The following is a 13,684-nucleotide window of genomic DNA, read 5'->3' as shown; positions in this document are numbered from 1 at the left end:
AGGATTAAACGTTAGCGCAACACGTGGAGACAGTGTCACAACAAACCGCAAGCGCGTACTGAGCATGCAGGCGGAGAGCCTCCGAATCTGCTCGCCCAATTGGTGCAATCATCAACATAGCATAACGTGAATGTCGTCTGGCAGCTCCGCTTGCGTTGTTGGCGCGGGGCGCTTCGTGCCCACGCGAAAATCCTAACGAAAGGCCATGCCTGAGGTTGCTGAAGACAACGACACTAGCGAAGTATGAGTTGGGCGGTAAGAGCGCCGTCTGCAGCCGCCAGCCAAAATCAGTGGCCAACAGCCCGGCGGCTGGGCTGTCCCAGTGGCGAGCCAGTGCGCTGGCGGAGCTGTCCCAGTGGCGAGCTAGGGTGCTGGCGGAGCTGTCCCAGTGGCGAGCCAGGGCGCTGGCGGAGCTGTCTCAGTGGCGAGCTAGGGTGCTAGCTGAGCTGTCTCAGTGGCGAGCAAGGGCTCTGGCTGGGCTGTCCCTGTGACGAGCTAGGGCGCTTGCTGAGCTGTCTCAGTGGCGAGCAAGGGCTCTGGCTGAGCTGTCCCAGTGGCGAGCTAGGGTGCTGGCTGAGCTGTCCCAGTGGCGAGCTAGGATGCTGGCTGAGCTGCCTCAGTGGCGAGCAAGGGCTCTGGCTGAGCTGTCCCAGTGGCGAGCTAGGGTGCTGGCTGAGCTGTCTCAGTGGCGAGCCGGGGCGCTGGCGGAGCTGTCCCAGTGGCGAGCCAGGGCGCTGGCGGAGCTGTCCCTGTGACGAGCTAGGGTGCTGGCGGAGCTGTCTCAGTGACGAGCTAGGGTGCTGGCTGAGCTGTCCCAGTGGCGAGCCAGGGCGTTGGCTGAGCTGTCCCAGTGGCGAGCCAGAGTCAGAGTGCTGGCTATCCCGCGAGCGGCCCTCAATGTGACCCGACAGTTGCCGTCCCAGCACGCAGTGTCAGCAGCCGCCGGCGCTCCGCGGCAGCCACGACAGCCACGCTCTCCTGGTGAGCTGGAGAGGGGCGAGGTCAGCAGCCGCCGGTACTCCGGGGCAGCGACATCAGCCGAGCCCTCGTGGTGAGCTGGAGAGGGGCGAGATCAGCAGCCGCCAGTACTCCGGGGCAGCCGCTGCAGCCACACCAGCCACGCTCTCCTGGCGAGCTCGAGAGGAGCGAGGTCAGCAGCCGTCGGCAGGTGACCGGAGCCGCCCGCCCCAGTCGACTGGTAAGAGCGGCACCGGTTCGCTCCGCTGGCCAGCCTCGCCTCAGTCGCCAGCCCTGATTGGGAAGGCGGTACGAGCTGATGCTGCTGTGATTGGCTGCTAATTGTGCAGTGGCCGTGCTCATGGCGAATCGGTGGGCATGTAAGTGCGAACATTAGCTCACTGATGGCGTCCTTAGCAAATGTATGCAGCCTGCGCCTGGGTGAAGTCATTTGCGACTATTTATCAGTTTGATAGAGACAACACAACTACCTAAGCGTCGGTCAAACGCCACTAATTAGTTAGCGACGTACCCCAGCTGCCAGGATCAGGACGCGGACTACGTGACTCTCCGCCGGGCCTGTCACGTGACGCTCTGTTTACCTCGGCGCCTGGGAGCGGCTAACGGGCTTCCGAACCCACGTGACCTCCGCGGCCGCCCGTTCCCACGGGGTGACGGGTCACGTGACACCGTTCTGACCTCGCCGTAATGGCGGCGCTGCGTGGCGTTCATCACGTGGTGCTTGCTAATGGCGGCATTGACGTTACAGAGACGGTCGGTGCGAACTGGCAGGTGAGGTGTTATCCGGCATGCTTTTGCGGGACCAGAGCCCCCTCCCTAATAACCTGTTTTGGGGATGAAGCTCATGGCGACGTAGCGAAAAAATGACCTCAAATGGCTAAAAATTATTGTAAGGGTGCTAATCATGAGCGGAAATGACGCCGCTGCTGCTGGACGGAAGGTCATGGCGGCAGTACAACTCGCAACACAGCGAGCGTGCAGACCAGACTGGCGCTGTTGGTGCTGCAGCGGGGCGACGACAGGCCGGCTGGTCAGGCCCACTGATCAGGTCCACTGGTCAGGTCCACTGATCAGGTCCACTGGTCAGGTCCACTGGTCAGGTCCACTGATCAGGTCCACTGATCGAGTCCACTGATCAGGCCCACTGGTCAGGTCCACTGATCAGGTCCACTGATCAGGTCCATGGTCAGGTCCACTGATCAGGCCCACTGGTCAGGTCCACTGATCAGGTCCACTGGTCAGGTCCACTGATCAGGTCCACTGATCAGGTCCACTGATCAGGTCCACTGGTCAGGTCCACTGGTCAGGTCCACTGGTCAGGTCCACTGATCAGGTCCACTGGTCAGTCACTGGTCAGGTCCACTGGTCAGGTCCACTGGTCAGGTCCACTGATCAGGTCCCACTGGTCAGGTCCACTGATCAGGTCCACTGGTCAGGTCCACTGATCAGGTCCACTGGTCAGGTCCACTGATCAGGTCCACTGGTCACGTCCACTGGTCAGGTCCACTGGCCCACCGGTCAGGCCCACTGGTCAGGTCCACCGGTCAGGCCCACTGGTCAGGTCCACTGGTCAGGCCCACTGGTCAGGCCCACTGATCAGGTCCACTGGTCAGGTCCACTGATCAGGCCCGCTGATCAGGCCCACTGGTCAGGTCTACTGGTTAGGTCCACCGGTCAGGCCCACTGGTCAGGTCCACTGATCAGGTCCACCGGTCAGGCCCACTGGTCAGGTCCACTGGTCAGGTCCACCGGTCAGGTCCACTGGTCAGGTCCACTGATCAGGTCCACCAGTCAGGCCCACTGGTCAGGTCCACTGGTCAGGTCCACTGATCAGGCCCACTGATCAGGCCCACTGGTCAGGCCCACTGGTCAGGTTCACTGGTCAGGTCCACCGGTCAGGCCCACTGGTCAGGCCCACTGGTGGTCGGCTGTATTTTGTCCGGTTTCTGTTATCGATCGGGGCGTATCGTTTAGAAAGTCCTTCATATCGACAGAGTTTGCATATTGGAGCAGTTGGCAGAGTTCTCATCATGCCTAAGCATGGCACGCCATGCTCTGCTTCGTCTTTAGTTGTGTTCTTAAGCCGCCCAGCACGGCTCCCAGAGACACCGCTTTCGTCCAATTATCCCCGTTACCATCTCTAAAATCAAGAAGACCGGTTCAATTAAGACAGATGAAGTCGGGCATGAAAATTGTAATGCTGTCTCATTAGACGCGTTTCGCCATTGGAGCGCAGCGATTTATTGCATCTGCATATCGAAGTGAGAGCATTGAAGTGTGCTGCGGTGCTGCAAACAAGGCGAGAAGCTCGTAATCTGCTGCTGTAAAATCAGCCAGGCGATCGCGCCAACACTCAGCTTTCGCCCATTTGTCTCTGCTACCGTAAGTGCCGATGTTCACTCGCGGTGGAGCGGATCTGACGGCACCGATCCGTGACCTCTCAGTGACCGATCCCGTGACCTCTCAGTCGTCACGAGTCTCAACGCCCTGCGCTCCCCTGCGCCGTGACAGACGGGTCAGTCGGCTGATTACGGTCGGGCTGGCGCGCTCCGTCTGCGGCGGTCGTCGCCGCTGGGGCCGCCGCCCCCCCCCCCCCCCCTCCCTCCCCCACGCCCCATTAACCTCCGCCGACTACGAGTCCATTGCTCGGCCGCGGGTGAGGCAACACTGCCCCCGGTGGCAAGTCCACATGACCCAGAGTAAAACTGGTCCGCAGAGAGGCGTGGCTGACCCGCTCTGGACAGCAGCCCGCGACAGCAGTGGTCTGGACTCCAGCGCGAGAGTGACTGACTGGCCGTGACAGTTATGAGAGGCGGTCAGGAGTGGCTTGGTCTCACTGTTCAGTGTTTGCTGACGGGGATTGCTGCATGTGGCTGCTGGCTGTCTGGAAATATCTCGGCGCTGCGGCTATTACCGGGCTTGGTTACAGAGAGTGGTGAATCTCATTAAGCAAAGCTACAGCTCAGCTCTCCTCTGATAGCAGGGTGTTGATGTATTAGCAGGAAGTGGGCCAGACCGCCTTTGATTACAATGTTTCGGTCATTCATGAAAATGAACAGTCCGTGAGACGAAGTTAATGCATTAAAAGAGCTCAGTCGCAGGCCATGATTTCGTGATGCGGAGCCGTCCACAGTTTGCAACTTGCAGTATTGGACTACCACGGCGAACGTGCTGTTGCTGATGGCTGTAAGGCGGCCGTACCGCATGACGAGAGACTGTTGCTGATGGCTGTCGAGCGGCCATATCACATGACGAGAGGCATCACCGACGCATGGTTTCCAAACTTCTATCTTCAGGACAGTGACAGTGACGGCAGGACAGTGGCGACCAGGGCAAGACACGGGACGTTATTTGTGAACTCCCGGAGGGGCTCACAAACCAAACGTCGGAGGGGTTGGGCTCTGCGTAAATCGAGCTGGAGCTCGATGCGTGGAATGATGTGGAGCAAGCCACTTCTTTATATCGCGTAAATGTTTCGGATTATAGTACAATTTGCTTATGTTAATATTCATGCTGCAAGGAGCCTGCTAAGTTGTGTTCGCTACATGAACCCAATGGAAAACAAGGACCACATAATGGCAGTTTAGTTGCCACAGCTCTTCAGTTCGTTGTGCTGAAAACAAGACTAAGAATGTCAGTGTGAGGCATTCATTATTTACTGAAATTAGACACGACTGTTTGGAAAATCATTTTCCGCTTTCATCTGCAAAAATACTGGAAATAGTTCTGACTGATCCAATCCCCTTAAGGCATGCCGGATATCCACGGTCTTTATGATTTTGCGCGCCAGAGCGCTGTCAACATAATTATGTCCTAGCCTACATATTTCAAAAAATGATGTATCAGCAAACAAAGCTCACGCATTTTCGCCTTTACACGTTCACCACCCAGCACTCCGCTGTTTGGTGAGGAAAACAAACAGCAGACGGATACGACGAATGTTACAGAATACCAACCTTATCTTTGGCAGGACAGGGGAAGAGATGGTTTTTTGTATGGTAACCAACTCACCAGGCACTCATCAGGCACAGCTGCACTTAAAGTGAGTGTTTCGCATTTGTATGGGGTTTTGAACTGAAAAAAGCCATCTTGAAGAACGTTCGATGCTGTTCACAATCCTGCCCTTTTTAAGACCTGAACCCCTCTAGTTTCTGCACTACACACACCCCGAAAAGAGCGAAAGGTATATCGGGAAGAGTATTTCAAAGTCACCTGGGCATTCGTGACGTCATAATAACGCCGTTCAAATCATGCCATTCCATAAGCCACGCGACCATCAAGGCCAGAAAAATGATCGCAGAGGCGTTCATATCGGACGTTCGTGAGCACGATTTATAGATATAACTGCTGACAATTGGCTTTCAGTCAACGGTGCGATGGCGCAGTCAGGCCATCGCGCATTGAGGAGCATATTTAATAAGCAGAGAGTCGTGCTGTATAGAGCAGTTTTTTACACTTAGAAAGTATACCAGTAGTCATGAGTGAACCCGTTTCATCACACCTGGCGCTTGCTTTAATATCTTGAAATCTGAAACATTCTATGTAAATGCACGCCTGCACCTTATTAGACCAATGTTGTGGTGTCGAGTGCGCTCACAGTGAGCGTTTAGCACCTTCCGTTGTATGTCTGCTTTCGTTATACAGTACTTGTAATTCGCTCTCCTTGTCCGTCAACAGTCACGTCAAGAAAGGGTATGATAGTTATTTTTCTTTTTCAGGTTCTTTTTTAGGTTTACCTAGTTCTTTTGTGAATTTAAACCAGGTCACCATTCAAATATATGTTTGAGGCGTTGAGACGATGAGCTCAAACACCAATGCAGCGCAAACCAAAACATTGCTGCTGGAATTAAGAACATGCTCCTTTTACGAATGCGGCTGTAAAACGCTACCTAAAACTGAACTCAGCTCTAGAAACGTTTTCGAGATATTTTTCCGAAAAAAGATGCTTGAATCTTGGTGGTAAGCTACCAATGCTATATTTTCAGGCCATGTTGCAATATGTTAGATTTCTAGACAGGGCATATGTATGAATAATATATATATATATATATATATATATATATATATATATATATATATATATATCTCTCTCTCTCTCTCTCTCTCTCTCTCTCTCTCTCTCTCTCTCTCTCTCTCTCTCTCTCTCTCTCTCTCTCTCTCTCTCTCTCTCTCACCATTTTACTCCTCACACTTTTCCGTAAAACTCTCATTTTTTTGTCCCTCTAGCAATCCTCTAAAAACATCCTGTTCGTAAAGCCGGACCTTCTCATATCTGTTACCGCACGACCCAAAACATGACCACTCCCCTTTGGAATGCCACTCCCCGTCGACGCCGACTAGGCCACTGTTTTCCCACGGGAGGGCGCGTTGGTACGTTGGCATCCCGTGCGTGCTCGTGCGAGGATGCCGGGGCTACAGGGGAGCGGCCGCTCTACTGCCGGTGCGGACCGCTCTACTGCCGGTACAGCCCGCTCTACTGCCGGTACGGACCGCTCTACTGCCGGCACATGCCGCCCTACTGCCGGTGCGGCCCGCTCTACTGCCGGTGCGGCCCGCTTTACTGCCGGTGCGGCCCGCTCTACTGCCGGTACGGACCGCTCTACTGCCGGCACATGCCACCCTACTGCCGGTGCGGCCCGCTCTACTGCCGGTGCGAGCCACTCTACTGCCGGTACAGGCCGCCCTACTGCCGGTGCGGCCCGCTCTGCTGCCGGTACGGCCCGCTCTACTGCCGGTACGGACCGCTCTACTGTAGGTACGGCCCGCTCTGACGCCGGTACGGACCGCTTTACTGCCGTTGCGGACCGCTCTGACGCCGGCACGGACCGCTCTACTGCCGGTACGGACCGCTCTGATGCCGGTATGGACCGCTCCATTGCCGGTGCGGCCCGCTCTACTGCCAGTGCGAGCCGTTCTCCTGCCGGTACGGACCGCTCTCCTACCGGTACGGACCGCTCTGCTGCCGGTACGGACTCCCGGCGGTATCACCGGGCGCCGCCAGGAGCCGGGGGTGCACTGCCTGTCCACGGCTGCTGGCCAGGCTGACGTCGTGTGCGTCTGTCGACGTCCGAACGCAAGATATGACAGACGAGATATGACGGTATGCAGACAGAGAAGTGTGCCGGCAGCTGCCCCGGCCAGCCCTGGCTGAGGAGAGGCACGGCCGGCGGCCGGCGGCCGGCGAGAAAGATGGTCCCCGCACACAATGCCGACAGCGGGGGCCGTTTTTGCAGCCAGCTGTCAGTCCCAGCTGCCACAGCAGTCAGCTGATGAAGAAGCCCCGCCGCTGCTGCCGGCTGCTGACGTCACGGCCCTCTGCAGGGGGGACAGCGGTGTCTGCCCGTCCCGCTGTCCCCGAAGGGTCGGCGCGCGAGGACTCCCGAGTCGGGTTGCCGCCGGAGAGCGGCGCCGGCCCGGGTGACTCAGAGTCAGACCACTGACCGCGGCGAGTTGCAAGGGAGTTGGATTTAGCCTGCAAAGAATTCCTGCCCAAGGACAGCAGGCCATTTTTAAGGTGTGAGACGAGAGGCGGCCGAGCGTTGCTCTTCGCTGGCAAACGCCGCCATCTCACAGCTTTACCGGACTTAAAAGCGGGGCAGCCAGTAGGACGGTGCACTAGAGTATGCATGTGTTGGGTGTATGTGCTACTATATACCAATGAGTGTGTGTTCTTGCGTATGCTTTAACAGGTATGGGGAGCTTTTCCATGCATTGCAAGGGATAAAATAACGCAGACCTATCACCATCTACACACCGTGTACAATCACCATGCATAAAAGTTCATGTAACTTAAGGTTATAGGTCTTAGTCCAGCGAAAGCTGTTCTGTCCTTAAAGCTATGAGGTGGTCCCGACTACTCAAACCTTCCAACCTTGTGCCCTGTATCCTCGCTGATAAGTGGGTAGTTTATAAATGGCCATATTATGTTTCATGTTAGCACGTGCGAGCTGGGTTGTCCATCTTGCGCAATTGCAAGCCTACCGTGAAAACGTATCAGATATTCGACTGGAACTAGTCTGTGATGGGGTCGTTTTCAAGCGGAAACGAATCAATTCCGACTGTTACAAACCACGTGAACCAATTCCTAGTCCGACGCGTGGGAGCGACAGATGAATCAAATTCGAATTCGCATTGGACCGAACCGCACTCGATCCAGGAGCCATATTCGAAGTCACTTAAGTCAAGCACCAGCCTAGCTATATCCGCACCGCTGATTTCAGAACTCCTAGCAGGGGCTCACCGCGTCGCCGTGCTGCTCGGCGTGGTAGCCTGCGAGCCGTGGCCGCCAGGTGCCTCTGCTGCAGGACGTTTGGTGGCGCTACAGCCCGCGACAGAGCTGCGGGCCGGCATCACGCTTGTGCGGCGTTCAGGTGAGTTTTACTTCGATTTAATGTTGAGGTCCGGGAAGATCACGTCTGGGTGATCCGCTTGCCCGTCGCGCATATAGCCATATTTCAGGCCTAGTCAGCATTAATTCGCCGGACCGACGCATCGCCAATCAGATTCCGCTGCGCAGGCTGACGCAACGGAAACGTCTTGATCACTTCCAGCAATCCCGCTAAAAAAAACACGCAGTCATCGGCCAGACCATACGTGCAAACTGTCTTTGCAGTTCAAGGATAGCGCGCCAAGAGAATGTGAAGACCTTCCAGCCTGAGCTGCATCGGTGTGCAACTCAGCTGATTTTTGTCCTCGGCCAGCCAGCCAGAGTGGGGCGCAGCCGGTTCTGCTCATCTTCAGAGTTCGGGTGCGCACTTTTGTGGCGGGCTGGCCTTACCTGATTGGAAGATACTGGTGATGCGTGATCGTGGTATTCGCTGTGCGGCTGGAGCCGGCGGCGACTTGCAAATGTGTCTCATTTTTGCCTCAATATCTAGGATGAGAGGCCTCAATCGAGCGTCAAATGATTGACGCATTGAGACGTGCCTGGACATGCAGCATTTCCGAACCACAAGATGTTTATACTTGTGTTGCATACATATTCTTATGCTGCACAGGTAGTATCAAACATACTGATTTGTGCAAGGTTTGCTAGCAATGCTAGCTAGATGCTGTTGCCTGTAAAGCTCATCAAATCGTGAAGGAACTTTGCAAACTAACCACAACTGCATAAGATTTAGATAAGATCAGATGCCTGGAAATCTTCCTACATTATCCAGTGATGGGTAAATGAGCTTTGGAGTCAACGCATTAACATGTAAGCATTTAATCTAGAATGTAGTGCTGCAAAAGTATCCACTGATGTTATTGAAACACTGAAACATATATATATATATATATATATATATATATATATATATATATATCAACTCGGTTCTCACAAAATAACCGCTTCTGTTGCCTTTTACAGTTCAAAACTTTGCCAGCTGGCAACTGACTCATCTCACCATGTGCCTGCCATTAGCCAGATGAGCCACGGATGAACAGCGCTTCTAACACCACAAACAGAATAGCTGATGCTGCCGCATCACCATTCTATACGATAGATGCCGTCTTAACCTGACTGCCTTGGCAGCAGTCGTCATTTCCGGGTGTACTATGCAGCCTTGCAAACTGTTGTTTGGTGTGATCCGCACGTTGGTCTACAATGGTCAGTTTAATGTCACTTCAGGGCGGTGGGAAGATTTCGTCTCCAGTCACGCGGCATCAGTCCCTTGTATGCTTTTGCACGCTCTCCAGCATCTACAGAGTCTTTCGCCCAAAGCGAGATTGCGGGCGACTGGAGAGTGCAGCTGTTTAAGCATGGCCGGTATTTGCGGGCCGTGGATTACTGGCATGCACCGGTGAGATTACCCTGCTTAATCCAACTGCTTCCAGTTGGTTCGAAGACTTCTTCCAACTGCTGCCGATCCTAATCATCAGTCCGATCCAGTCTTTTTCTGCTCGCTGCCATTTTCAAAAAAGTTGGTAATTCAGAATGTGACTGAGAAAGCTTCACACTTGCTTCGCTCACTGCGAGAGTTCTACAAATGCAGCTAGCTCTGCCACAAAAATCATAGCCGGCAGTATTCCGCTCTATTTTTTTAAAGCATGCGCCAGATATTCGGTGAACTTCTATTCCGTATCTGACCCATTATCCGCGCTGTTCTCGCAATGTCTACACAAGAACCCTATACCCAGTAAGTACTAGGACACGATCTACTGGTTCACGCAATCCCTGACGTATTCCCAGTGTCGATGCTCGAGTTGGCCGCCTCATTCGCCGCCGGAAAGCCGCCATGTGCTGCGACCTCGCCGAGACCCACACCCCGTGTTGCGGCATGACCTGGTGGGGTGCGCCCCCCCCCCAGCGCTGGGGTCCGTGTCCGTGTCGCGGCATGACCTGGTGGGGTGCGCCCCCCCCCCCCCTCCCCCAGCGCTGGGGTCCGTGTCCGTGTCGCGGCATGACCTGGTGGGGTGCGCCCCCCCCTCCCCCGCGGTGAAGCCCGAGTCCGTGTCGCGGCATGACCTGGTGGGGTGCGCCCCCCCCCCCCCCCCTCCCCCGCGGTGGAGCCCGAGTCCGTGTCGCGGCATGACCTGGTGGGGTGCGCCCCCCCTCCCCCTCCCCCGCGGTGGAGCCCGAGTCCGTGTCGCGGCATGACCTGGTGGGGTGCGCCCCCCCCCCCCCCCCCAGCGCTTGGGTCCGTGTCCGTGTCGCGGCATGACCTGGTGGGGTGCGCCCCCCCCCCCCTCCCCCGCGGTGGAGCCCGAGTCCGTGTCGCGGCATGACCTGGTGGGGTGCGCCCCCCCCCCCCCCCCCCCCAGCGCTTGGGGTCCGTGTCCGTGTCGCGGCATGACCTGGTGGGGTGCGCCCCCCCCCCCCTCCCCCCGCGGTGGAGCCCGAGTCCGTCACGGCCCAGAGGTCCGGCCGGCTCGGCACGCCGCGTCGACATCGCCATCCGGCGTCAGGGTGCAGGCGCCGCTCGTGGTTTGCGATTCTGCGCAGAGTTCCCACCAGATCGACAGATAACAGCATAATCCGCGCTTAGGATGAGACACCAAAAACGCGGAGCCGGTTCTGGACGGCTCTGGAGACGGTGGGAGCGGAGGGAAGGTTTTCGCCGGACCGGGGAGGGATGGAGAGGTGCAAGACACCAGCAGAGATAATGAACCCACAGCAACGGAACTTCCCACGCATCAGCTTGGTGTTTACGGGCAGAGCTTACAATGGGCGGTATGCACATTTCGGGAGGTGAGCGTTTCACAACTTTTCATGAAGAAATGTCGATTCGCTCGATTTTTCGGGAGATAGAGATCAACCGGAAGGGACAGTCTCGATTAGCCATCTCTAGCCGGCGTGATGCCAGGACATTTATGTTTGCCGCACTTCAATGAGCGTGACGTCCGCTAACCCTGGCAGTGTGGAGATGGAAGACAGAGCATCTGGTACTTTCAGAGCAGATATGCGTCATAGGGTTCTCGTAGGGACGCTTACGAAGGATGTCGCGCTCGTCGAAGCCGACGTAATGACCCGAGCCAAGACGTCGCTGGGCGGTTGGCGTTGGAAAAGCAGGCCCTCCTTAGAAGCAAGGATATTACCTGGGAGATATCTAGGATGAGAGGCCACCCTGGATCGCAAAACACTGACATCTCAACTGAGCGCTATGGTCCCCTTTACCCAAATGACCCCAGACCGTTGTGTGGAAAGGCCCGACTGGTCGGGGCAGGGGGGTAAGTGACATGCTCACGTGTGGTTGGTGTGGGTCTTAAAATGTCCCGAACTGGTAGAAATCACACAAAAACCACCTGAAACTTAACCCCGAGCTCGCACCTGTGCATAGTTCTGGAAGAGGCGTGAGGCGCAGCACATTACTGAGTTAAGCTACCGTTGCAAGCCGGCTAGGTTAAATGGAGAGTAGGGCATTATTGTTATGAAATGTCGCAGGTGACATCAAAGAACAAAATGAGCATCACCATCCACCTCACGAAATTACCAAGCCCCAGACGTCATTTTTTTCTTCAGAACTTGTTGTAACAGTTGGATGGCATTGCAATGACGAATACAGGCGAAAGGAGACCAAGAGAACATAGTGATTGTCATGATCGGTTTCAGGAAGCCTTACGCCAGCTGCGTTGATGTTTAAAAATTGCTGCTGCAAACCAAAGGATGTTGCAATACAGTTCTGCGGCTAAAGAAAGCGTTGTCGAGCTCTGAGATTACCACCACTGTACTCGCAATGCAGAAAAGCCGCAAAGGAGAATTTTGAAGAATGTTGCAAAGTTGCACACGAAAGCAAACACTGGGACACTGGTCTGGCGGGGCACTGATCGGTGACCGAGGTCAGGTCATCAGCAGGCGGGGCACTGCTCGGTGACTTGGGGTCAGATCATCAGCAGGCGGGGTACTGCTCGGTGACCAAGGTCAGGTCATCAGCAGGTGGGGCACTGCTCAGTACCAAGGTCAGATCATCAGCAGGCGGGGCACTGCTCGGTGACCGAGGTCAGGTCATCAGCAGGTGGGGCACTGCTCGGTACCAAGGTCAGATCATCAGCAGGCGGGGCACTGCTCGGTGACCGAGGTCAGGTCATCAGCAGGTGGGGCACTGCTCGGTACCACGGTCAGATCATCAGCAGGCGGGGCACTGCTCGGTGACCGAGGTCAGGTCATCAGCAGGTGGGGCACTGCTCGGTGACCGAGGTTAGGTCATCAGCAGGTGGGGCACCGGTCAGTGACCGAGATCATCAGCAGGCGGGGCACTGGTCGGTGATCGAGGCCAGGACTCCAACAGGCGTGGCACTGGTCGGTGAACGAGATAACATGACTGGGTCATTGGCCAGACCAGTGGGAACCTCGGAAGTTGAAGATATAGGACAACACACAGCCACATGATGGATGGCGTCATACGCTAACCGGGTATCTAAGGTCACCTGGCAATGATACGTCACAGGCGTTTGGTAATCTCACGCAGCCACCTCTTGGTGTGATGTCACAAGCTGCCCGGTGATCTAAGAACACGTAACTTCCCAGTGACGTGACGTCACGAACACCTGGTGAGCCCGCGTCACAAACGCCCTGTGAGTTCACGTCACGCAGTCACCACGGTCGCAGGCGACCTGATGTAATGTAGTCGCAGGCGACCTGATGTAATATAGTCGCAGGCGACCTGATGTAATATAGTCACAGGCGACCTGATATCGTATGGTCACAGGCGACCTGATGTAATGTAGTCGCAGGCGACCTGATGTAATATAGTCACAGGCGACCTGATGTAATATAGTCACAGGCGACCTGATGTAATGTAGTCACAGGCGACCTGATGCAATGTAGTCACAGGCGACCTACCTGATGGTCACAGGCGACCTGATATCATATGGTCACAGGCGACATGATGCCGTATGGTCACAGGCGACCTGACGTATGGTCACAAGCGACATGATGTATGGTCACAAGCAACGTGACGTCGTATGGTCACAAGCGACGTGATGTATGGTCACAAGCGACGTGACGTCGTATGGTCACAAGCGACGTGATGTATGGTCACAAGCGACGTGACGTCGTATGGTCACAAGCGACGTGATGTATGGTCACAAGCGACGTGACGTCGTATGGTCACAAGCGACGTGATGTATGGTCACAAGCGACGTGACGTCGTATGGTCACAAGCGACGTGATGTATGGTCACAAGCGACGTGACGTCGTATGGTCACAAGCGACGTGATGTATGGTCACAAGCGACGTGACGTCGTATGGTCACAAGCGACGTGATGTATGGTCACAAGCGACGTG

This window comes from Pollicipes pollicipes, unplaced genomic scaffold (genome assembly GCF_011947565.3).
Source record: "Pollicipes pollicipes isolate AB1234 unplaced genomic scaffold, Ppol_2.1 Scaffold_3216;HRSCAF=3773_pilon_pilon_pilon, whole genome shotgun sequence".
In the NCBI taxonomy this organism is placed as follows: Eukaryota; Metazoa; Arthropoda; class Thecostraca; order Pollicipedomorpha; family Pollicipedidae; genus Pollicipes; species Pollicipes pollicipes.
Note: the sequence above shows the minus strand (reverse complement) of the source record.